The sequence below is a fragment of the Triturus cristatus genome, chromosome 3_2 (genome assembly GCF_964204655.1).
Source record: "Triturus cristatus chromosome 3_2, aTriCri1.1, whole genome shotgun sequence".
In the NCBI taxonomy this organism is placed as follows: Eukaryota; Metazoa; Chordata; class Amphibia; order Caudata; family Salamandridae; genus Triturus; species Triturus cristatus.
Window position 1 is genome coordinate 659,637,201 of NC_140584.1, and position 26,215 is coordinate 659,663,415.

Genomic DNA, 26,215 nt, shown 5'->3' on the forward strand with positions numbered 1-26,215 from the left:
CCATTGCTGGGGTTCTTGCAGTGCTCGTTCAGCCAGGCCTTCAGGGTGCTGTTACACTCACTGGCAGTGATCTAGGCCCTGGAGGGATCCTCCAGCAGGTGATGTCCAGATGTCCTTCACACCCATTGTCACAGTTGCCTCAACAACTCCTCACGGGAGTTAATCATGTGGACAGCGAGCTACAGAAACTGCTGGGCTGGACTAAGTCAGTGAGCCTTGTCCCACATATGTTGGTGCCAATTCATTAAAGGCGACTGACAGTTTATTATTCATGAATAAACATCTGTAATTATGCGATCTACAAGTAGAGATGTTTAAGCCTTCTGCCAATTAATTTGGCTTCTTAAAAGTATTTGAATGAATATGCGGTTCCATTACTTCCCCCACTTCTGAAGCTATTGAATTTATGCATAAACTCCTGCAATTACAATCCAGCATCTCCTCTGGATCTTCATTCTACAGAGTAATTTTCCGGGCGGACTCCATACAATCATTGTACCTTCGGTTGGGTCTACCTTAAGAATAGATGTTTTATTGAAACTGGTACGAACGCTCATATAATTACCGTTTGTCCTGATGATGACCATTTAGTTTCACTATGGTCAAAACGCCGTTGACGCACATATGTGGCCGAAATTGAGGAGGACGCATTGTTTGCTTTGTGTCGTTTCAGATTTGTCCAGAACTTCTGATTTTTGTAAACTTTTTTCCTCAGCCACTTGTCTGTTTACACATTGCACTGTTTATGGGTCTTTGTTTGTGTACTGTGTCGAGTGCCTTTTGTCTTGCATGTTTTAAGATTTAATTATTTTCATTGTTAATAATAAAAAAAAAATCTATGAATTGTTTATACTTACACATGGGTTTTCTCTTTTCTGTTTCTCCCTTGGTATAATTTTCCATATTTTTTATAGTATGATGTTTTCTTTAGGCTTTTTGATTTTTTCTGGTTTTTGTCCAAAATTTGATGCACATAGTGTTAACTTGAACCCCTGTTAGGATTCTAGTATCAACAACTCCAAGGCAGCAGAAGAGATCCGAGGGCCTGTAGGGTGTTGATGAAGGTGCGGAAGTTCACTTCCATGTTGCTGAACGCAGCACATGGACTGCGGGTTGAGATGGGGGAGGGGCAGCCGAGTGGGACAGTCCGCAGGAATGTCAAAGTCAGAGGAGGCCACGGCTCACCTTTAAGACAGAAGCATGCATCTTTAATTCGCTTTTGCCAGTGGAAGGACCGGGACACCCCACCAAACCCTACTCCCCACCTCAAAAATCATACCCCAAACCTTGTTGTCACCCCTACTTGCACAGGGTTTCTCCTACTAGAGGAGGTACCCATCAAATCCAATTTCAACGTCAAGTTCTCCATCAGTCAGGTTATCTCCCTCCACAGCAGCAATGTCAAGAGGACAATCTACAACAGCCCACCAAAGGTCGTTGACAAGATCAAACTACTGTCTTTCTTCTGCTCTCCTAGAGCACTAGGCTGACAGTTCAACAAGTTCCCCCCCACCTCTGCTCGACACAATGGCAGGTACTTCAAAAGCACTGCAACTACCAGCCATAACACATAGTTCTCCGATATATGTGCGAATTCATCAACCTACTCCTCCATCTCCCTGGGAAGAAAAGTTGAGCTGTAAAACTTGAGCACAAAAAGTCAATTATTCTCCTCTACCTGCCCTAGAAAAGACCCTGAGAGAACCTGCAAAGAGAAGAGCATACAGAATATCATCTCTAACATTTGACTCCTCTTTCCAAGCACTATGCTGGGAGAGAAGATGGTCCTGAAGATCATCCTAAAAGGCATCAAAACCGGATAGCCAAAGACAGTAATTCCAGGTACTACACCCAGGACGTTCCATATGCCTCTGGGAGCAGATACTGACAATGATATAGCCAGTTCCCTCAGTCTCCAGACTCAATGCCATTGTACATTTCTCTGGTGGAAAACACAGATTTCTACAGAGTTCCTAACAGTGCATCCTGGAAGCTGAATATCAAAACCTGCACTCCACAAGCTTAGACTTCAGATATACCCTAGATTCTCCAAATAAAGTAGCAATGGAGACCTACTGTACTGTGGTTCCCTCAGTTTTTCAGTCAATTATGAACACCACCCTCCTGCCTTTTTCTGCATGGCAAGTCAAGAGGAGAAAAGAAATATAGTGCACCAGAACCAAAACTTCTTCAAAAGAGTCTTCTACCCGATTCTCTTGTGCTGTGAAGAAGAGAAAAAGACAATGCTGCTAGTTCCATGTCAAAGGTCCCCACGAAAGAAAAGTAGGCACGGGGATTCCTCACGAAAGTAAGAAGGCTTGCCAGATATTTTCCGTCATCTGAAAAGTAGCCAGCTCCTTTGAGTCACCTTTATCATCAGTTGTGCAACTCACTATAAATAACATTATTCCGTGTCACCCGGGAAAAAAGGGAATTTGCATGGCAGTATCAAAGCAAAAAGGACTGCTTCTGACAACATCAATAATGTGGCGAAGGACTCCACTGAATTAGTCATGGTAAACTACTGCCATGGTCTGTCAGTGATGATTACAACTAGGAAGAACACCATACTATCTCCACAAGAGCAGAAGATACCAGACTCATCTTTAATTGTATCCCACAAAGAGGATAAGGCACATCTAATGAATAAGCAGATGGAATTGATCAACTCATTGAAAAAAGTGAGACTTTCGGAAGTTGCAGTTCAAGGGCGGGTTAATTATGACTTGAATAAAGATTCCTGTGCTGGAGCAATAGGGTTACAACGAGCTTTCCATTCTTCATCATGGGATCTTCATTGATAGTCATAAACATGGACTCCAGTACCAAGTCCATTCCCAACATGAAGTAACAAAAGGTGCAATAGGATGACAAAATCAAGAAAGCAAACATGATTTAGTTAAACCGGTTCCTCCAGGAAGCCGGACTCGCAGGTGTTTGTCTGGAGTTCAAATCCTAACAGCTGTGTCAGGAAAATGTATGCACTGATCCGCAGGTTGCGGCCTTGCAAGGGTCAGAATTATGGAAGTTTCTAAATAAAGCTGTTTTAGCAGAATTCGCCCTTGTGGAATGTGCCCTTAATTTTCAAGGCAGAGGCTTGCTACCCTAAGGTAGCATAGAGGTATTCAATGCACTATACATTTGTAAAATTAACTGTTTGGATGAAACTAATCCTATTCGAACAGAGCTAATTTAGCTTTGCTATTTTTTCAGTTCCCACCACGATTGGAGGCAATTCCTACTGTACGCCCTTCAAACAATCCTTGTGATCAGAAAAAGAATTACTTGATTTTCACAACACACTTCTGTTACTTATATGCGGCTTAAGTAACAGGCATCGCTAATGCTTAATTGAATAGTAATCAATGTAACAGCCTCAGAAAAAAGGACGGCTAAGCTAGTCTGGGCTTTTTGGCCAGCAGCACTCTGCCTTCTGGGACTTGTAGATTTTTTTTTTTTTTCGATTCGAAGCACAAATTTTAAAGGCTATGTGTGAAGTGATCATGACCAGTAAGTTAGAAGTAGCTGCCAGCATCATACTTGACACAGAGTCACTTAGCAGATTTGTAAGTCACTGCTACCCAGTCCTACCAACCTTTCATAAGCAGGTTAGAAAGAGGCATTCATGCAATGATACAAAATATGTGTTATGAACTATAGCAGTCAGAGTAGGTATTGTCTCAGTAAAATGCAGGCATTATAAAAGAAAGTAATAATCAATGACAACTTTAAGCGTTTCAATTCCATGTTACTTCATTCATGAATCCTTTTTAGCACCTGGAAAATTAACACATACAGAAAAGGAAAGATCAGAAGAAAATTGCAGACAGCTAGCTTGAAAAGCTTCCAGGCCTGAACAGTATCTACATATTCAAAGGAACACTGAAACTGGTTAAGTACTGACTAACCACATAGATCAAGTACATATGTTAAGCACCATGACTCCGACCTAACTCTAGTCAGCAACGAGAGAGGGCGAGGGAAGTTCTGCAGCCTTTCATTGAGAAATGTGGTACATACCCTTCCTAGCTGTGAATTCTCTTCTAGAATATGGATTTGATTTTAGTGCAATTCTTGCTTGGAGTTTAGGATCTGGGAGTATGCTCCTTGGGTGTCCCTGATCTCCTCGGGGTAGGACTTGTGGTAGCATGGAAACAGAGGGTCAAGTGACCGGCAGGAGAGGCTCCTCCACCAAGCAGAGTCAAAAAAACAAGTTACTTACCTTCGGTAACGCTTTTTCTGTTGGATACAGTATCTGCCTGTGGATTTCTCACCTTGTGAATATCCCGTGCGCCAGCAACATTCGGAAACTTTTGTAGCTCTCCACGCCAACAAGGACGACATCACAGAAGCGCGGCTCAGCTGACGTCACTGGATCCATAAGAGGACCTAGTCGGCGTGATGATGTCAGTTTCGCCCTTTTTTCCGTGCCTTCGAGGCACACAGACGGACTGACAGCAATATATATATACAGTATACACAGTACATAATATACAAACCAACACACACAGTGTATAGACAATGAAGGCAAAATAAATAACACTTCCTTTGACAGTAATAAATACATTTTGAAACATCATCACTATTGTAGGTATACAAGGGTGGACAACGGGCAGGCGGGTGGGTCAGTGAGGAATCCACAGGCAGATACTGTATCCACCAGAAAAAGCGTTACCGAAGGTAAGTAACTTATTCTTCTGATGGATACATCTGCCAGTGGATTCCTCACCTTGTGAAAAGATTCCCACAGCAGTCCCACTTCCGGAGGCGGGTGTCCACCCTTCTATACCAGAAAGTCCTGAAGGACGGAACGAGCAAAGTGTCCGCCCCTCCTCACCTCGGAATCCAAGCAGTAATGCTTCGCGAAAGTGTGGAGAGAGGCCCAAGTTGCCGCTCTACAAATGTCCTCCACAGGAACACCTCTAGATAAGGCAGATGTAGAAGACTTTGCCCTGGTAGAATGAGCCCTTATACCCTCTGGAGATTCCTTAACGGCCAAAGAGTAACAAATCTTGATGCACAAGATAATCCATCTGGAAAGGGTGCGCTTGTGCACCGCTCTGCCTTTCCTGCAGCCAACAAAGCCCACGAAGAGCTGGTCATCCACTCGAAAGTCTTTAGTCCTATCGAGGTAAAAGCTCACCGTCCTCTTAGGGTCCAAGCGGTGGAGCCGCTCCTCCTCCCTGGAAGGGTGAGGAGGAGGATAGAAGGTAGGAAGGGTAATGGACTGCCCCAGATGGAAAGGAGTTACCACCTTAGGCAGAAAAGCAGCCCTGGTCCTGAGGACCAATCTTTCAGCATGAATGGTCAAGAACGGGGGTTTCGAACTCAGAGCTTGAAGCTCACTTACCCTCCTTGCCGAGGTAATGGCAATGAGAAAAACTGTTTTAAAAGACAACAGCCTTAAGGGACAACTGTGCAAGGGCTCGAAGGGAGAACCCATTAGGTAAGTTAAGACAAGATTTAAGTCCCATTGAGGCACAATAAAGGAAGTAGGCGGACATTTATTGGTAAGGCCCTTAAGGAACCGCAATACAATAGGTGACTTAAACAAGGACGGCTGATCTGGCAAGCAAAGAAATGCCGACAAAGGCAATAAATATCCCTTTACAGAATTACAGCAAAGCCCTGCTGAGCAAGAGAAAGAGCAAACTGAAGGATGTTGGATAAACGAGCCCTCAAAGGGTCAATAGACTTCTCTCCGCACCAAAGAACAAATTTGGACCACCTATAGGAATAGATAGATTTGGTGGAAAGAAGTCTGGCAGACAATATTACATCTACCACGTCAAGCGGGAGAGAAAAAGAATTCAGGTTGCCCCGTTCAATCTCCAGGAATGAAGGTGTAAGCTATGGAGGTGGGGGGTGTAGAACCTGCCCCTCCGACTGCGAGAGGAGGTCTGCCCTGAGAGGGAGACGGAGCGGAGGGCACGAGGAGAGGTGGAGAAGATCTGTATACCACACCCTTCTTGGCCAATCCGGGGCGATCAATATGACTTGGGCCCGGTCTTGGCGAATCTTCCTCAGAACCCGAGGAATCAAGGGTATGGGAGGAAACACGTAAAGGAGATGTGAGTCCCATCTCAACTGAAACGTATCCCCCAACGCTCCCGGCATCGGATACTGGAGACTGCAGAATGACTGGCAGTGAGCAGTCTCGTGAGTGGCAAACAGGTCCATACGAGGAGTTCCCCACGTCCGGAAGACGTGACAAACCACCTCCGGATGGAGCCTCCACTCGTGGTCGGCAGAGAACTGCCGACTGAGACTGTCTGCACGCACGTTCAGAACCCCGGCCAGATGATTTGCCATCGGACAAATCTGATGATCCTGAACCCAGGACCAGAGACGCAGAGCCTCTCTGCAGAGACAATGCAACCCCACTCCTCCCTGCTTGTTGACATATCACATTGCGGTAGTGTTGTCCGTCAGAACTTGAACCGACTGACCGCGAAGGGAAGGGAGGAAGGCCTTGAGTGCCAAACGTTCGCCCGCAACTCCAAAAGGTTGATGGGAAGCAACCTTTACTCTGGAGACCAAAGATCCTTGATCTCCAGATCCCCCAGATGCGCACCCCACCCTAAAGTGGATGCATCCGTTATTACTGTGGCCACCGATGGAGGTAGATGGAAGGGCTTTCCTTGGGACAGATTGCCCTCCAGGCTCCACTAAGACAGATCCGCTGCAGCTTCTCTGGAGATCCTGACTGACTCCCTGAGACCTCCGTTGTGCTGATACCACTGCCTGCGGAGGCACCACTGGAGCTCCATCATGTGCCAGCGTGCATGGTTGACCAACAGAATGCAGGAAGCAAACAGACCGAGCAGACGAAGGACCTTCGGGACTGGAACGACCGCTCCATTGTAAAACACAAGGGAATCATTTCCTGTATGTCGAGAATCCTTAGAGGAGGAGGGAATGCCCGACACACAGTAGTGTCCACTACCGCCCCTATGAACAGGTTGCGCTGAGGAGGCACCAGGTGAGATTTGGGCTCGTTTATCGAGAAACCCAATTTGTACAACAGCTGAGTTGTAACCTGCAGATGGTGAAGAAACCGTCTCCGGCGACTCCGCTTTGATTAGCTAGTCGTCCAGATAGCGAAAAACTGGAATCCCCGATCTTCTGAGATGGGTTGCCACCACTGCCATCACCTTGGTAAAGACTCGAGGTGCAGTAGTAAGACCAAACGGAAGGACCGCAAACTGATAATGTTGTGATACTTCCTGTGCGACTTCAGGATGGGGATGTGGAAATACGCATCCTGCAAGTCGATCGAGACCATCCAGTCCTCCTGTTGCAGCGCTTTAAGAACCTGCGCAAGGGTGAGCATCTTGAACTTCTCCTTCTTCAGAAAAAGGTTCAAGATCCTGAGGTCCAGGATTGGACGTAGCCTGCCATCCTTCTTCAGAATCAGGAAATACCGGGAGTAGCATCCCTGACCCCTCTCCTGCTCTGGAACCACCTCTATTGCACGTTTTTTTATTAATGTAAGGACTTCCTCCTGCAGGAGAAGAAGGTGGTCCTCCGAGCAAGCACCTTGGCAAGGAGGGTAATTCGGAGGGAATTCCCGAAAGGGAAGAGCGTACCCATTTTCTACAAGATCTAGAATCTGTAGTGACCGATTCCCAATCTTGTAGAAAATGGGTAAGCCAGCCCCCCACATGACCAACATGATCCAGAATGGTGGATCTAGGGCCGCTTTGCAGTGGTGGGAGGGAGGGAGGAAGAGGTGGAGGAGAGCTGCCGACCTCGAGCACGACCTCTGATCCTGCCCCTGTAGCTCTTATACAGGGAATTTTGCTGCTGCTGGGGCTGCCTGTAGGTCCGAAAGGATGACCTCCCAAAACCTCTATCTCCTATAAGAAAAACCTCTAGGCTGTGTCTGCAGACCCAGAGATTTGGCCGTGGTTTTGCGGTTCTTGAACCTTTCCAAGGCCGCATCAGCCTTTTTCCCCCAAACAGCCCAAACCATCAAAAGGCAGGTCCAGAAGCGTTGCCTGCACATCAGGGGAGAACTCAGAAGATTTCAGCCAAGCACTCCTCCTTGTGGCGACTGAGGAGCCCATAATCCTGGCAACAGAGTCCGCAGTGTGCAGGCCACTCTGGATAACCTGACACGCAGCCACCTGAGTGTCTGACAGGACTTCATTAAAGCTCTGCCTGTCCTCCTCAGATAACTTAGGAGCCAGCAGTTTAGCGGAATCCCTGAAAGTGTGGATATAACGGCCCAAGAGACAGTTGGCATTTGTTGACTTTAAGGCCATACTCGCGGAGGAGAAAACTTTCTTGGCCGACTAGTCGAGCTTTTTAGAGTCCCTGTCACTAGGAACCTGTGGAAAGGCCCCGGAAGACCTCTTTGATCAGGCATCTGAACCACCAGACTTTCCGGAGAAGGATGGAAAGTTAGAAAGTCTGGATCACCTGGAGCCGCCCTGTACCTTCTTGTTACAGTCTTAGAAACCGCAGGAGCTGAAAAGGGCTTACGCCATACCTCCATGACTGGTTCAGTGATGGCCTCATTAAATGGAAGTAAAGGCTCTGTCACGGTGGAGGGAGAATGCAGAACCTCAGTAAGGATGTTAGGTTTAAATTCAGCAGTTGGTAGCTGTAAATCCAAAAGCTCCGCTGCTTTCCTAATGACTGTGTGGTAAGGAGCCACATCTTTAGAGGGAGTATCAGTTGGAGGAGTAATCTCCCATTCTGGTGACAAATCAAGGCCACTAGCCTCCTTCAATTCCTCAAACAAGTCATCTGACTCCATAAGCTCACCCTCTTCCATCTCTTCATCCTGGTACCTTTGCTCCTCCAGAACCCTTTGTGCTTCTCGCCTGGACCTAATCTTAAGGACCGGCGTCGAACACGGATCCGGAGGAGCAACCGGAGTAGAACGAGGTCGAGCTGGAGCCGGAGAAGATGGAAGCGGCGTCGACGTTCTCGGCGCCGGGAAATGCCAAGACGGGCGTCGCTGGGAAAAATTGCATAAATGGAGCATGAGCGTAGGCTTGAGGAACCCCCCAGATTAAAAGCCATTGGACCCATGGGACCCGAAGGTGTTCCAGAGGGGTATATCGCTCTCGTGAAGACGCCATACATTGCATTTAAATAATGCGATGGGTCTTCACCTGGGCCTGGAAAGGGGGGATAAGGCTCAGATTGAGGCATTACCTGACTCTGGCCAATCGGCACCGACGGTGGAGCCAGCGGAGTCGAAGACTCATCAGGAGCCAGAGCTTCTTCAACCGGAGCCAGAGTGATGGAGCCGGAGAGTGCTCCGGTGAAGCTGCAGGCGAGGTCAGGCGAACAGGAGAAGCAGGATTTGAGACAGGAGAGGGAGAAACATAGTCCTTACGACGTTGAGTAGGTGAAGTCGATCTCAAAGCCGCCTCCTTATCCGAACGGCATCAAGAGCCATGCCTCTTCTTCTTTTTATGCTTTTTGGACTTAGAAGCATGACCCGACGTCGACTTCGACCCAGAGCGTCTTCGACCTCTCTTCTCTTTTTTCATCTTTGCTATAAATAACTTAGCTTCTCTTTCTTTGAAGGCCTTTGGATTCATCTTGCGGCAGCAAGAGCATCCCTCGACGTCGTGGTCCGACGACAGGCACCAGACACAGTCCTCGTGTGGATCCGTGATGGACATGTGCTTACCGCACTCTCTACACGGCTTGAATCCAGACTTCTTCATCGACATCTTTGAACAAGAAGCAAGAAAAAAGAGAATAACCAGCAGAAACACAAAGTAACTAGCCAAAGCTACGGAGAGTCCCAGAAAACCGTTAGCATCGACAGCGTGGAAAAAAGGGAACTGACGTCATCACGCCGATTAGGTCCTCTTATGGATCCAGTGACGTAAGCGGAGCCGCGAGCGGAGCCGTGCTTCTGTGACGTCGTCCTCGTCGGCGCGGAGAGCTACAAAAGTTTCCGAATGTTGGTGGCGCAGGGGATATTCACAAGGTGAGGAATCCACTTGCAGATGTATCCATCAGAATTTGGATATTTAAGGCCCAGTGAAAGCCATTATATTTGTGTTCTCCATCAGCATACTTGGTAAAATCTGGTTGTCTGCAGAATATAAGGAGGATAGGAAAAAATATATAAATCTAACCTCTGACTCATACCACACTCTCCTTAGGGAAAGTAGGAAGAGCTACACCACATCAGTCTTAAAGGACATAGTTCAAAAAATGAAATGAGCGCAAACACCTGGAAACTCTAAACAAAATACCTGCATCTACCCCAGCCGTGTAGCAGGCCTTTCTTCATATTTCATCAACGGTTCAACTAATACACATCTAAAAAGGAAATCCTAGATCATACTAGAACAGTCCAGGAAAGTATGTCCACCTCTTTACTGTCAGAACTTGCTTTCACACAAGTATCCCATCACCCACTCCACCTTACTTCTATACTGACTGGTAAACCAAAGCAACAATGTCACAGAGACAAATACTTCTTGGATACTGAAGTAACATTTATTTACAGTTGCCAAAGCTCCCAATGCTGGTATTAAATATACATACCTGGAAACATGAATAATGGGGGGGGGGGGGAAACATTTATACACAAGACTGAATATTGTGCTTAGCCTAGATAAAGACATTGTGCTATACTACAGAGGTATACAAGTTGCTGTGGATACATTTATAGAGAACAATTATAACACATACAGCAGGTCATGTATTCTCATTATCTGCTTAACCAGGAGCAAACCGATTTAAGATTCCAAGATTCCATACTGTGCAATAGTCTCTCTGGTGGTTGGGAGTTCCTTATCCCTTTCACCAGAGTGAAGTTAGGCAGTCAAAAAAGGGAGTCATCAAAGACCCAGACCATGTATACTCTCTATGTTAGTGATTAATACATGATTCTGCCATAAAGCTGCTTAAAAAGAATCCTAACGTCATATTTTGTCCCCAATGAAGTTGAGGTTTATTACAGCAAATTACATTACTCATAGACTAAACAACAACTTCTACTGGAATTTTGATATATGTAGTGCAGAGGCAGCAAAGATTACAAAAAGCATCAGACCATGCCTTTAGAACCCTAATGCACACAAGCACAATACTTCATGCTCTGAGAACACTTCTCTGGCAACCAATTCAGGTGTGTGGAATTTCATAAAATATCTGTGTCCAAGGGACAGAATGCCTCATAAGAAAACAAGTTACTTACCTGTAACTACAGTTATCCAGTATTGGTATCTTTCGTAGATTAACATGCCTGAATCATTCCCCGTCGCTGAGGCAGGAGTCCCTCGGTAAATTACAAAAGTAGTGCCATAAGTAAATAACAGTAGTAGGCTAAAAGAAAAAAGCCTAAGGCCTAAATCTTAGTAGCCTATCTACATCATTATAGTAAAAACACCCAAAAGTCAACTCCAACCAACCAGCTACCAGCACCCTCAGCAGAGGCAGTTCTCCTCAGATTTTCTTCGCACAAGTGGGAAGTAAGTATCCCAAATCATAGAGAACTGACTCGCCGGGAGGGTGGGTGCATGTGAATCTATGAAAGATACCAATACTGGATAAATGTAGTTACAGGTAAGTAACTTGCTTTCTCATCCAGTATTGGGGTATCTTTCATAGATTCACATGCCTGAATCAGAGTAGCAAGCAGTATACCAAATGTACTGTTTGCAGATGGTGGGAGACAAGTGTTCAACGAGAGCAAATCCCAGTTGTGTCCACTCCAAGCCATTCCTTTTCTCAAAGCAATGCTAGACATGGAAAAAGGTCAGTTTCGGTACGGATGTTTGCTTCACTCCTGGGGATGTGCTCTTCTGCAATAAATCTCATACCCTTGGCAAAGCTCAAAATGAGACCTCTTCAGGAGGAGCTGCACCTTCAAGGGCAACAAGCTGTGGGTTCGTTCGACGATTCCATCAGGGTCACGCCGCGCATAATAGATTCTCTGCATTGGTGGTCACAAACAGCGAATCTAGCCCAAGGTATCATATTCCTACCAGCCATTCCTGACTTTGTTTTAACGACCAATGCCTCCATGGAGGGATGGGCCCCCAGTCTTGGGACGTCCCGGAAACCCTGGAATGTGTCACACCCCACACCCCACAAGAAGGTCTGGCTTTGCCGTCAGACTTGGCCACTTCAGTTTTGGAAGATTCTAGTGCTTTTCATCACAGTTTGAATTAGACGAGGCGGCTGTAGTGACAGCAGCAGAACTGGACTAGGTTTTATTATTTTCCACTGATGTGTTCACGTAAAAAAACCAGATGGGCTTTTATGGATTGAAGAGGAAAACGGAAGAGTGTTTGAGAGTGTGCATTCCAGCTGATTGGTTACAAATGTTTTTGTTCAGGTTCTCTGGGGTCCTAGAGGCACTTTTTATGGATAGAACACGTCCATGGAAAATGCGCAGTTATTCTGGTGGCTAAATTAAAATATGAAACAAACAGAGAGAGTCCAAGAACCAGTTCAAAGTTGCCAAAATAATCATCTAATTTACTCTGCAGTTCAGTAGGTCGCAAAAACACATACACGGTAACTCTGTCCGGTAGAACCATTTGTAAATGGTCACCTGTGTAAGGTGAACAACCATTTTTAGTTTGAGCTTTTTTTGTGGGCGGGGCAGTCGCACAAGCTTTCACCCACATACAGGTTTTCAGTCTATATTTTACAGGTGCCTGATAAGTCCGTCAGAGAGCTGTAACAAGCAAATGGTTTCAATGCGACCGACAACACTTTTATGAGCCCGCTAAGCTTCCTGGGCCGGATCCCCTTATGACGAGCAGAAGCCGCTGAGGGGACTGCTGCCTGGAGTCAGCAGCACTTGGAGATATGTCAGGTTATGTGTACAAATAGCCCAAAGGAGTATTTTTCTCAATGGGCCGACACTTCCTAGTAAAACTAGTCCGAGGATACCACGAATGGCAGGAGATGTGAACCTAGTGGTTACATGGCGGTCAAACAAGCAGATGTTTTGGTTTCTGGTCACAGCTTCTCAATTTTATTTAACGGTGTGGTCTTGGGCATATATTTTTTCCCTATGTTGACTAATTTCTTTGCCTAGCCATCTTGAGAGCGGATATGTCCTATAGAGATTAAATGGCATATTTGTCATTCACCTGGTTAGGAGAGTTTTTTTGTGCAATATTTTCCTTATGCACATTTTATTCTTCTTTAGAAACAACCAACAAACAGAATACATACCCAATTTCATTACAGAGTCATCACGGGATCTACTGGATTTGCAAGGGACTTGCTTTTTTGCACACACCTTACTGTGCACAGAGTTACCCGAACACTTGGGGTGCATTAATCTAAATGCGAACAAACTCATATTATTATCAGGCATGATACATCGAGCAGTGAACCATGCGTCTCTTGTACTCAGGCGGGTGCGGTGCATTGGGACAGTTGAAGCTTATGTTGTGGTCGAGCTGGTGCTTGTTAGTTTCCCTTCCCCGGTTGCACTGTGGTTTTTTTTCATGGCGTGCTGGTGTGTCTGTCTCCAGGCTGCGCCCCAGCGCTCCCCCAGCCCAGTCTCAGCTTCAGGGGCCGTCCTGCAGTTGACTGACGACATATTATTAAATTGGATTTATATGGCGCAGAGCTACGCGGAGGTTTCCCGGCGCCTGGTACACTGCAGGACAGAGGCAGGATCAAAGAAGTCAACCCGGTAATTACTGGTTACGGAGCCATGTCTTAAGATCCCTGCAAAATTTAAGATACAACTTTTCGTGACGTAAGTGAGTAGGAAGAGAATTCCAGAGAGAAGGAGCCAGGAAGGCAAAGGAACGTCCCCCCATTTTGGCACGTTTGATTCTGGGCACCTGGAATTTTAATTGATTAGAGGATCGGAGTGATCGTGAGGGACGGTAGGTGTTGGACCAAGTATCTAAGGTAGTTGGGAGCTGAGCCCGTATTTATTCTGTGCATGTAGCATAGGGCTTTGAATTTGGTACGGTTCTCAATTCTCAGCCAGTGGAGTTCACGAAGTGCACCAGAGGTTGGGGCGGTTCTGGGAAGTTGGCAAAGTAGCCTAGCCGCAGAATTCTGGACTACTTGAAGTCTGCGGAGCACTTCTTTGTTCGCACCCAGATAGAGCACGTTTCCGTAGTCCAGTCTGGAAACAACCAGAGCCTGGACGACAGTTCTTTGGGTAGCCGCTGGAAGCATCCACAGGATTTTCCAAAGCCACTTCAGGATAGCAAAACAAGTAGAAGCTACTCTGATCACCAGTTGTTTCATAGTCAGTTGGTCATCGATAATGATGCCAAGGTTATGTGCTGAAAGAGATGGGATGGGGAGGTCACCCATCTCAGAGGTCCAATGTTGGGGGCCCCAGAGCGATTTTTTGTTTCTAAAAATGAGGAGTTCGGTTTTACCTCCATTTATCTTGAGTTTGTTAGTGTGCATCCAGTCGGCTATCTTAGATAGTCCTGCTTGCAAGGAGGGTGGGTTGGAGGTTTCTTTGGGGGAAAGTGAAAAAATAAGTTGAGTATCATCAGCGTAGGAGTAAATAGTCAGACCAGCTTGTTCTGCTATACTAGCCAAAGGACTAACATATATGTTAAAAAGTAGTGGACTGAGAATGGAGCCCTGGGGGAGTCTGGGAAAGAGCTGTGGAGGAGAAGACCTGAAAAGTCCTATTGGATACAAAAGCTGGACAACCACACGAGGGCCTTGCCGGCGATGCCATACATGCAGTCCGTCTGTCTGCTGGGCCAGTCTCAGCTCGGTTCGTCTCCTCGCTGTAGTCTGTGATGTGGGTGTAACTTGTATGGATAGTGCATTGGTGACTGAGTCAGTGATGGAAAGCAGAAAGGTCCGGTGTTGGGGGTGGGCTAGGCTGTCCCTCTGGCCCATGCACACGCTCCCAGGCAGTCTGCACTCTCCCTGACAGTGAGTACACTCGAGGACGACTCCTGAGAAACAAGCATTGGCAAAGCCAATATGTCTAGCCTATGCGAGATCTATTGACTTTGTCCATGTTTTTTTTTTTTTTAGCTATGCTGTACAGCAGCACTGCAAGTAAAAATAATGCTAGCTGTGTCATAGCAACGTTTGGCTGCACAACATGGGCAAAAAATGGTTTTACTTTATTAATTTCTTTTTGCCATGTTGTACAGCACCATGGCTGCCATGCGGCATGGTTAAAAGTAAAAATAAAAACTTGCTATGACACAGTCTGCGTTGACCACATCATTGAGCATTTAAAAAAAAAAAACTTTCAGCCATGCTGCACTGCAGTCGTACTGCTGCACAGCTTGGCTAAAAACATTGATAAAGCCAATAGAACTTGCATAGGCTAGACTCTGAGCCAATGCTTTTTATTCCTGGCAGAAGGGTACATGGCAAGCAACAGAGTGGGGCGGGGACAGTCCTTGAAATAGAAAAATAGAAGTGCATGTACCCTGCACCTGAGTACCTGGTTGTTTCAGAGAAATGCCAGTACTCTCCAATTAAAGCTATTACGTTTCTCTTGAGAAGTGCACATACTCTCCCTCTCAAAATAGAACAAGCATTGGCATAGCCAATAGGTCTCGCCTTTGGGACCTTATAAGTGTTTAGTTATCCAGCACAATATCCTTGGTTCAACAACATCAACTGGTCCATGGCTAAACAATTATAAGGTCCCAAAGGCGAGACCTATTGGCTATGCCAATGTTTGTTTTTAATGGACTGAGTTTTGTCCGCAGTACGGCTCTGGCGGACAAGTTACTTACCTTAGTTAAGGCTCCTTCTGGTGTATACTCTATCTAACAGCAGATTGCTCACCTTCTGAATCTGCCCCAATTCTAGAGTGGATTCAGAATCTTCCCACAGCAAACTGCTCCTGTGTGATGGCAGGTGAGGCCATTCGGATGTAACAGTGCTGGGATGTATATAGGTGCCACCCTGCATGATAACTTCACTTTACCTTCAAACTCTTCTGTGCCTTCAGATACAGATCACCCTCGACAAACTGGAAGAATGTCTGTGTGAGAAATCTAATTTGGGAACTTTGTAGAGCCTTAAAAGTACACTTCACAGAATGGGGAAGAAGGGACATTAGTGAGAAATCTGCAGTTAGATTGAGTATCCACCAGAAAGATAATTACCGGAGGTATGCAAGTTGCTCTAGATATGGATATTTCTAACAACAGATCCTTATCTTTTGAACGATTCAAAACAGTACCTCCCTAAAAAGGTGGCAGGTCTGACAAATGAACTTGCAATAGGAAGTCCTACAGGAAGGAGCAGGTGAAATGGCACTCCCTGCGGACTTGATTGTCAAGAGAGTAATGCTTGGTGAAAGTGTGTATGCAACTTGGCAGATATTCAACACAGGAACACCACTCACAAATGCGGTTGTGGCAGTCTTGGCTGTGGTGGGATGGACCAGGGTGTCCTCAGGAAGCTCCTTTTTAGTCAAGGCATAGCACCTATTTGTACAAAGGACAATTGAACTGGAGAAGCCTAGCTTATTATCACCTTTACCTTCTTAGAAATGGCAAAGCCAATAAACTGTTCATCCACCGGTGCTTTTTCATGCACTCAATGTAAAAGCTGAGAGTTGTTTTTGGGTCCAGGTGGTGGAGCCTCTCCTCGTCCTTAGGGAGTTGAGGTGTAACAAAAAAAGCAGGGTTATGATGGACTCTGCAATGCGGATTACTGCAGTCAAAGAAACACCACACTTGGGGAAGGAGAGGGAGATGAACCCAGTCCAAGACTATCTTTGGGGAAGTATCTAAGTCACTGGCATCCTGAAAATATAAATACAGTGTGAGGATTTGGAGGCATTTTATGCTATTGCTGTGCGGCTTTACCATATAATACACTCGCAGAAACTGTTCTGGGTCCAGTCAGGCTCGTTTGTAAAACCTTACTCTTAATCCTTGGGTAGCTATGGCTTCAATCAGCAAGGCTTAAACAAAGGATCTAGCATACAGCTCTTAACAGTACTAAACACCAAAATAAGAAAGCCGTACAAAACGTAAGAAACCCAACACCAATTTATTAAAATAGAGTCCAAGATGAGCAAAATCCACTGCAGGGTTTTGGAGAACCAAATTGTAAAGAAAATATATTTTTTCATTCAACTGTAAACAAACAAACAGTGGTAACCGTAAAGTTTGTACATTTTTGAAAAGTTTGAAAGAGTGGAGTTCAGCTACTCCGGTCCAGCTCCGGAGACCAAATCCGACAGGGAGAAGGTCTGGGGGCAAATGAGGAGTATTTGGACAGTTGTCAGGCCACCATAGCGTTTTGTAGTACAGTTTCAAACTTGACAGCATGATCTCCATAGACTTCAATTAAGTGGTCCTGATGCTGCGGATGCAAGAGATGGAAGATGCTCAAAGAAGCTCTCGGTGCTGTGCAATCGATGGGGGTGCCTTTGCGGGCCCCTCAAAGTCCTCTTCAAAACAGTAGAAGGCGAGCTGCAGCTGGACTACCGGTCTCCGTACAAAGCAGTCCCAGCTTTGGCGGAGGCTAGTGTCCTTCTTGGGTGACCAATCTGAATTCTGACAATATTCCTGGGTCATACTGGCTCAGGTGCAAGTTTGGCTGTTGAAGCTCAGTTTTCGTGGGGTGCCCAGCGGCAGCCAGTGGAGATTCTTCTGAAGTGGCTACTGACAGGCAGGCTTCAGCTTTGATGGGGCTGGTTTCAGCAGGTCAGCCAACTGACCCTTGGAGTCACTTTTTTGGTCTGTGTTTGGGGGGGGGGGTGGGGCGTCAGCTTTTACCCTGAGCCATGACCCACAGGCACAGTCCTCTCTTTGCTAGCTCAAGGTGCAGTGTAGTAAATGACGCAGCCTCACTTTGTGCAGTCCAGGAGTCGGCAAGGCGGTCCTTGTTCCAGTTCTGATGAGGTCCAGGGTGCCATATTCATACCCAGAAAATGCCCGGGTGGAGGGGGCGAAATGAGGCGGTCACTAGCCAATGGGCTATCAGGCCCCCCTTGCTCTTGGTGACTACTTTCAGCTATATGTGGCATATGGTAATCCCAGAGTGCACTATTCTGCAACATGTTCGGGACCTTATTCAGATGTTTGAAGCATGGTAGCCCACCCTAGTGGTGTGGCTACCTGTGGGACCATACCCACGGGCAAACCAGTTGGGACACTGGTCTCCAGTCTGTCCCGGTTACCAGCTCATTTATCTGAACAAAGGGCAGCCCCTCAGGATTGTGATCACCATTTGCCCACCGAAGGCTTCCTGTGAAGGAGAGGTAACAGTTCGCCGTGTAGCAGGCTACTATTGTTACTAAGCCTGAGAGTCGTTCACACAACTCCTCAGGAGGACAGAAAGCGGTCTGGAGGCCAGTGACCATGTGAATCCAATGGACAAACCAGGTCACAGAGTGGCAACTTTCTAAAAGTTGCATTTCTTCAATAGTGACATTAAATTCAACTTAATTTGACTTGGGCATCAAGTCTGATTTAATACCATGATTAATTTGATTCCTTACAGTACATAGCTAGGTAGTCCGATTCAGAAGGTAGCTCGGCTGAGGGCTCAGTCAGTAACCCTGTGTTAGCCAAAGGGCCTACTAACTCTTCCACAGCAAAACAACAATTTAGGAGTGTTTCTGTTAAGACATATACAAATACATGTCCTACTTACTAATATACAGCTCCCTGCCTTAGGGCTCGATAGACCTTCCTTAGGGGAGGCTTACATATATTGTTAAGGGAACTGGGGGCTTTGCCATTGGTTTGAATGGCAAAGACGAATTAGACGTTTTACCACTGCCCTTCTAGTCTGCAGTGGCTGAGAGCCATTTTGTACTTTATCACACACAGAGTGACACAATCAGAGCTGCATCCCTGGGTGGACATTCTGTCTTACATGTCCTTGGTACCATATACTAGGGATGTATAAGTAAGTCAGTCTGTGCCAATTAGGGGTAGCCAATTTGACGTATACTTTGTAATGGGTTAGAACACTGGCACTGAGGTTTGGTTAGCAGGCCTCAGTGCACTCTTAGAGTCAATAAACAAGCAGCATCGGTCCAAAATTGTGGGGGTGAACATGAAGTAAGAGGCATTTCCTTACAAATAGGCCACCATCAGTGCAATGAGGTAGGAGCAAATTGTCTGCCTCCCCATTCTCGTCATGTGGAATAGCTTGAAGCCCTTCACCAACATCAAGATGTGATCTGAACAAGGCTTTCAGTCTATAATAACAATGAAGTCAAAGAGAGGCTGAGGTTCAGCAAAAGTTTTGGGGCTGCACTTCGGTAATCTCAATGCCACACATAGGCCCGGCATAGACCAACATTGACTCCAGATCGAAAACAGACATCAGAGTTGAATACTGTGTGGATGGCGATGCACAATTTTTGCTGGAAAGTATAATTCTGGTGTCGAATTTAAACAAACAAAAGTTGAGAGCAGAGCTCAAGAACTGCATCAAACGGTTCAGAAAGGAACAGATGTTATTGTGTGGGGATAGCTTATTGAGGTCGACGACGCCACCTCCAGAGGCAGAACGAGCTGGTCAAAGAATCTGAGGGCACCACATGCCGGTGTGCATGTGATGTTTCTATCAAAATGTTCCACATCCAGTCTGGCACCAGGCAATTAAAAAAGTTGAGAAATCTGCAGGTACAAGTATCCACTGTGTAACAAATTAGGGCATTTTTGCCAACTTTTGACTATCTGTATTTGCTGGCTTTAGAACTCTGTGCACTTCACCTTGGCTAAGACAAAGTGCCTGTGCTTCCACTCTTAACATTAGGTGTATATCGAAACTCTGTATTGGGCCTATTTAGCTCCCTATAAGTCCAGTGCAAATGGCCTTGAGTGTGCCTATGCATGGAAAGTTAAATGTCATATGTGAAATACAGTGTACGTTAACTCCACTCACGTGTATGACAAAATAAGTCTCTGGATAAACTACAGTATAAATGCACTTCTGTGACACATGGGAGGTTGTGCATATATAAAAATATGGCACACGACATAATGTGGCTATATTGTCCTCACAGTGAAATAAAACCTAAAGGTATTTCACTATGTAGGCCAGGGGAGACTATTTAGGCATAAGTGGCATTAAAACCTTTAATTTCCACCTGCACTTACAAAAGGGCTTGAAAAATGCTTGGAAGATATTTTTAGCCTAATTCAACTAAGAGATTAGGTTGTTGGTTGAATCGGGGTGACCCCAGTTCAAGACAAGCAACAGCCACAATCCTTGCTGGGTTGAACTACAAACAGTTCTAAATTAACCTGTGCTTAACCATCTGGTAGATTGGCAGAAAAGCAGTAAGGTTTAACAGGGCCAATGTGTAAAGTATTCATGCTGCAGCACACAGAGTTACAAAGGGAAAACCAAAAAAGAAAAATCCCACACCAATTTAGAAAACAAAGGTAAATTGTAACAAATTCACCTCTGGAGGACCGATTGCTGCTCGACCCAATGTCTAGACAAAGCCACCTCTCTCATATAGCGTAAACTCAAACAATTCCCCCGATCCATTGGGCCCCGTGAGGGAGGCATGGCAAACTGACTTGGGGTTGCTGGAAAACGAAGATTGGGTGGAGGCAGTACAAAGCCCCCGCCATCCGCACCCGCTTCAGGAGGGTGCAATTGAGGATCCTGCATAGGACATACTCCTCTAGTACACTTTGCACCGGTTGGGATGTTGTGACTCAAATCTCTATATCAGGGGGTGCGGGGAGGCCGGATCCTTTTTCTATGTTCTGTGGGCCTGTCCCAAGTTTCAGCACTATTGGAAAGGGGTGACACAGATTATAACCAGAGTCCTGAACATGCGGGACCCGTGGATGCAAGGTGGTACCTCCTGGGAGTGACAGGGGTGGAGGTATGGCCCAATGAAAAATATAGCTGGGGCAGTCGAATCTCCCAGAGTAGCGGACTAGGAGACCGATCTGAATTGGTGTCAGCAGGCCGAGAAGGTGATCTATCGGAGCTGAGCATGCACTAGAAAATGGGATAAGGTATGTAGACCCTGAGTTGAATGCAGGAATCATTATTGCTACACCTAAAGGACAGCTGATATGGACAAAGTAGAGTGTCAAAGATTGTAATCAGGAACGATGTTGAGATGTACCTCTACTGTGGTGATGGGACCTGTCGGCATGATTTACCTGCACTGTATCTCCCTCAGTGTTGTACTTCTGTCTTAACGTTATCACCATGCTCTCTTCATATCTATTGGTGATGTTATGCTGAGTAACTGCTTGATAAAAAGATGTTTTAAAAAATGTTTTAAATAAATTAGACACCAAAACTACAACAGGAGTTATGAATTTTTAAACTTTAAGGTAAAAACTAGCACCTAAAAGATCAATGTGCCAACCACGGAATCTAGTCGCAAAAGAAATATAGACAACAGCGATTAAGCGCAAGCCCAAATGGATTGGGCCCTGTCAGTGCTTACCCTTGGACTAAGAAGAAAGTCTGAGAAAGATGTTCTGAGAAGGTAAAGTTTGGCGGGAATGGCTGCAGGCGGTGTCCGAGGAGAGAGTGTCATCATTGGGAAGCTGCAGGATGCAGACACAGTGAAGATTTCCCTGTTTGGATGTAGTTACTTTTTTGGAAGTTGAAAATTTCCAGCAGGACGAGGCTGTAGCGAACGAGAGTTCCACAAGGCTAGATACCCCTTTATTGAAGGGCCACTGAACAATATTTTCAGCTGCAGAGAAAAATGTACTGGGAGCTGCCATAATGTCAGGCTGACTGCCAATGCACCTTGGGCAGATAGACAAGCAGGTTGATCACACATTTCCCTCGGTTCACAGAGTAGTTTTAACAAAAATAAATTCAAAGTCCCAAGTTTTGGATTTTGGCCAAGGTCCAAATAGTTGGCCTCCTAATTACCTGCTTCAGAGACAAAAGCTCAGAACCACTCTTGACTCTAAGCCTAAGTGACCAAAGAAGACTCAACCATGCAGGAGGCCTGGCTGGAGAGAGACTTGGTGCCCAGAAAACTGTCATGAGGTGCCCGCGACTCCAGGATTTGCCAGCACATGGAGACTTGGTCTGCAGGTAAAGTCACAGAACCAGGCACACGCTTTTGGCATCCGACCTCGACTACATCACAGTTGGCCTGAAATTGTGCCACGGTCCTGGTCCACCATGAAGTGTTTATCCATAGTGCTCGAATTTGTATAGGTACTTTTTTCCTTAAAACATTTTTTCCACTTAACCTACTTTGATGATCTTGGTGTGTATTTTGCACATTATATAGGTCTCCAAGTTTCTAAATTGATTTGAGACTTTTATTGTGTTGTGTTCTTAACTTTGAAATTGTTGGTACTGTTTGAATTTAACACACACTTCTCTGGATATTGCCTACTGCGTGTGCAAATAGCTACCAAGGGGGGAGAAGAGATTCTCTCAGAGCAGTGTTTTGAACTAATCAGGGTGAATTTATTGAGATGTCAGTGGGTCTACCCCCCAATTAATAACCCCATTTCTCTCACATCAGAATATGCCAGTGCTTTGGTTATGCCAGAGTTCAGCATAAAAAATTGTTTTAACCTTACCACTGCTCTTGTTCATACTTTAGTTTGTGGGAAAACGTCTTCTGAAATGCTTTGGTAAATGTATTTGAAATTATTCATTTGTATTCACAAAACGTTCAGGAAAATAAACTTTGATTTTATGTACAGTTCAGTGCCTAGATTGCCAACTGACAATTAAGACCACTGCTACCAGTATGACTTTGCCTTCTTGGGTGCATTGTGTAATTCTGGGGCAAATCAGCTCATATCATTATATCTCAGTTTCCTTGTTTGTCATAATGTGCGCCAATATCAAGCACTAGATCAAGGGCTGGTTTACATTTTACGACAAGATGAACTTTGCAATGTTTGTTTTGTCAAAGTCGAGATGTTATGCGCCTGATTTTCACAAATGTTTACACGTGTAAGCTTAGCTTACACATGTAAAACTTGGGAAGAAGTAGTTCCAGGGATGTAATAAACTGTGCGCTTGTGCCTACCCACAAACCTACATGTTTAAAGGTATTCAACTCCTCTGCAACCCATTATCACCCAGGAAAACGTTGGCAATTTACCCCTGAAAAGGGCAGCAGTAAAGTGTTTGAGCATTGAAGGAGCAACCCTGTCCAAAAATAAGGTGAGGGTATGGAGGTGGCATTTCCTCCATGGGGTAAAAATGTTTCCCGCTGAGAAAATAAGAAACAAGTGTATACAAATTAATTTGCACCTGCTATGTATGTTTAGGTATGAGCAAATCTATGCGTTTATACTCATTCATCAAAAAATTGAATTTTCAATAGTTTGCTAGGAGTATAGTTTCTAGGCTACTTCTATGAAGTTGTTGGTTTCCAAAAGTCGTAAATCTGCACTAATGAAAGGAACATAGAATTGAAGTGCACTTTTCTGACTTTAAAATCTGAGTCCGTAATTTGTTTTAATGTGTTGCCCAAAATGTTGACAATAATGGTTTAACACTGCTTCTCCATTATTATTTTTTAAATGAGAATGCACCAACAATGTTTTATTAACTGATGCCTTAGGAAAATGATAATTAAAGTTGTCCTTTAAAATTCTACGGCAGTTTAACTGACCGTGAACTCCATCGGTGTTTTTTCAAATTGCAAATATTATTTGAACATACTCTATATTGAAAACCACCACTTGTCATGCTTTCATTCTTCTGCATGTATAATCATGACGCATTTTTTAGAACTATTTGTTATATTTCGCAAGCATATATACACGTTTTTAGACTGAACTCTCTAAAGATATTGCATGTGAAGATTACCCTGCAATGTACTTTGTTGGAGCTCCAATCCTAACAGTAAAGGTTTTACATTCAAATTACACACTGTAAATTAGCAGCCATAGAGGGCTTTGGGATTACTTGTCCATTTGACAATACATGAAGACCTGTTGTCCTCGATCTAAAAAAATATGTATTGGGAATCGGGCGTTAGGGACTCCACACTCCTGCTAATTAACCAAAGGGTTTAGGTAAGAGTCTAGAATTTCTTAGCTCTACATTTTGTCATAGGACCCTACAAAAACGTATTTAAATTTCACTAACACCCTTAGCTTTAGTTACCAAAAATAGTAAAGGACTCACAAGGAGAAAGGCTTCTCCATATAAGCAGCTAGTCTTTGCAATAAGCTTCCAAAACAGATTCAAATACTTGAAAGAAATCTTTCATTTTTTGAAAACTTTTACAATTGCATGACTTATTGGCCCACATCTTAGCTCAAACAAGAAAACCTTTATCAGAATATTTCAACAACAGGTACATAAGCCTTTAAATTTTATCTTTAAGGGACGCACGCTATACTGACAGACGCAGCAATGAGCACTTGGTTGCATGTTACTATTTTAACCTGTTAAGCCGTTTTAAAATTGCGCCGCTTTTGCTCATACCTTCATTTGTATCTTCCTCTGCCTCTTCACTCGCGCTGCTCCCCGGTCCACCACAGGTTTTAACCGACTGATGTGGAGGGAGCAGCCGGCATCTTTCTCTCCCCACCCACTTCCGGGCAGGTGATCAGAGGGGGCGGAGCACTAGGGATTTAGGCAATGCCAGTTTCTTCGCGCAGCGGGCGCGCCGGCGGCGCACCAAAGGAAAGCCCCTCTGCGCCCAACCGGGCCCAGGGGCCACAAGCCCTACCTGTTTTTCTGGAACTTGTAGATCTTACAGCTCCCGAGCACTGCATACGCTGAGAAAGACTTGTAACGTGAACTGATCACACTCTTAATGTGGCAAATAAAGTGTCCCACTGCCCTCACTATGAATTTTCCTTCCAGCTATGCTCCAAAGCTGAGATGCGCGTTGCAGACCCATCTCCGTTGAGGATGTTCCTCCTAAATTGTAGTTTCCTAAACACTCCACTGAACTTGCCATTCTGCTAGAAGATTTAAAACCCAACGCTCTCTTTCTAACAGAGACTTGGCTTTACCCAGAGGCGGTCTTTGTCCTTATTCAAACCCTACCCCCTGGGTATCTTTCCCTCAGGGCCGATCGCAAGACGGGTAGTAGGGGAGTGGGGGGGGGGGTGAGGGGGGGTATAGCCATTGTTTTCAAGGACACTTTCAACTGCCGCATTACAACAGACCCACTGCAGGACTGCGAAAGCCTGGCCTTTTCAATTGATTTTTCTTCGACTAACACCTTTTCTGGTCTGCTGATATACCGCCCTCCAGGCCCACTGGGGCTATTTCCCACTGCCCTGCCTACCACTGTCGCCTCCTTAGCCTGTACACCTTCTAATTTCACGGTGCTTGGAGATCTTAATCTCCACATAGATAACCCCTCTGACCATTCAGCTAATGAACTCATATCTAATCTCTCCACACTTCAGCTCACTCAGAGAGTCTCTAAACATACACATACCAAAGGTCATCTACTCGACCCTGACTTCAGTAATTTACAAGATCTTACTGTAGGCACCCCCACCCCACTTCCTTGGTCGGACCACTTTTTAATTCCTTTAATCTGGGAAATCCATGGATCCACTTTCTTCCCCTAATATAATATCTTCTCTGGCACAGAACTGGGCTAAGCTCCCGACTGAGCTCTGGATTTCTATTCTTGAGGCCACTACACCAGCTAGTGACCCGAACCCCATTGTGGCCAATGAAAAGTTCAATAAATGGATCCAAAGCACCCTCGATGTAGTCCTCCAAAAAAAAAAAACACCCGCAAACAAACCAGGCCTAAGACTGCTCCCTGGTTCTCTCCCAGGCTAAGAGAACTTAAGCAATCGTGTAGAAGACTGGAACGCTCTTGGAGACCAAATTATTCTGATTCGAGGAAACTCAAATATAGAGAGGCTATTAGATCATATAAAGCTGAAATTAAATCTACCCAAGCCGCTTTTTAGGAGGAGAAAATCATCTTAGCAGCAAACTCCCCCAAATAAATTTTTCGAATCGCCAAGTCCCTCTCCAATTTACCTCAGCAGTAGCCAACATCAGAGGGGGCATTTACTAGGTGCAATAACTTGGCGGAATTTTTCCAACAGAAAATTCACAACATTTACATATCACTTCCGGCCTTCCAGAATCAACAATCCATGTCACCGACTTTGGGGTCACCTGCCGGAACCCAAATTACACTAAGGCAATTCCCCCTGCTGGATCTTGCCTCTTTGGACCCGGTCATGGCAAAAGTAAAATGGGGTTACCCTATTGATCCTGCCCCTCCTTCCCCCCTGATTCTAGCTGCCGACACTATTCGTCCGGTAATCCTTGATCTGGTCAACTCCTCCATCTCTTCCGGAACTGTTCCCCCGCATGGAAGTGT

General features: G+C 45.3%; 1 protein-coding gene across 14 annotated transcripts in view; it reads right to left on the minus strand.

Moving 5' to 3' along the window:
* The window catches only part of ADARB1 (adenosine deaminase RNA specific B1), a 1,000,448-nt gene that overhangs the window by 809,624 nt on the left and 164,609 nt on the right, over window positions 1-26,215 (minus strand). The window contains exon 1 of one of the 14 annotated variants that reach the window (XM_085648624.1): window positions 24,334-24,381. The exons of 12 other annotated variants lie outside the window; for them this stretch is intronic. The gene's annotated coding sequence lies outside the window, so the exon portion shown is untranslated. Of the gene's footprint in view, window positions 1-24,333; window positions 24,382-26,215 lie in introns of those variants that run through there. One more of the 14 variants, XM_085648620.1, reaches the window with a different exon arrangement.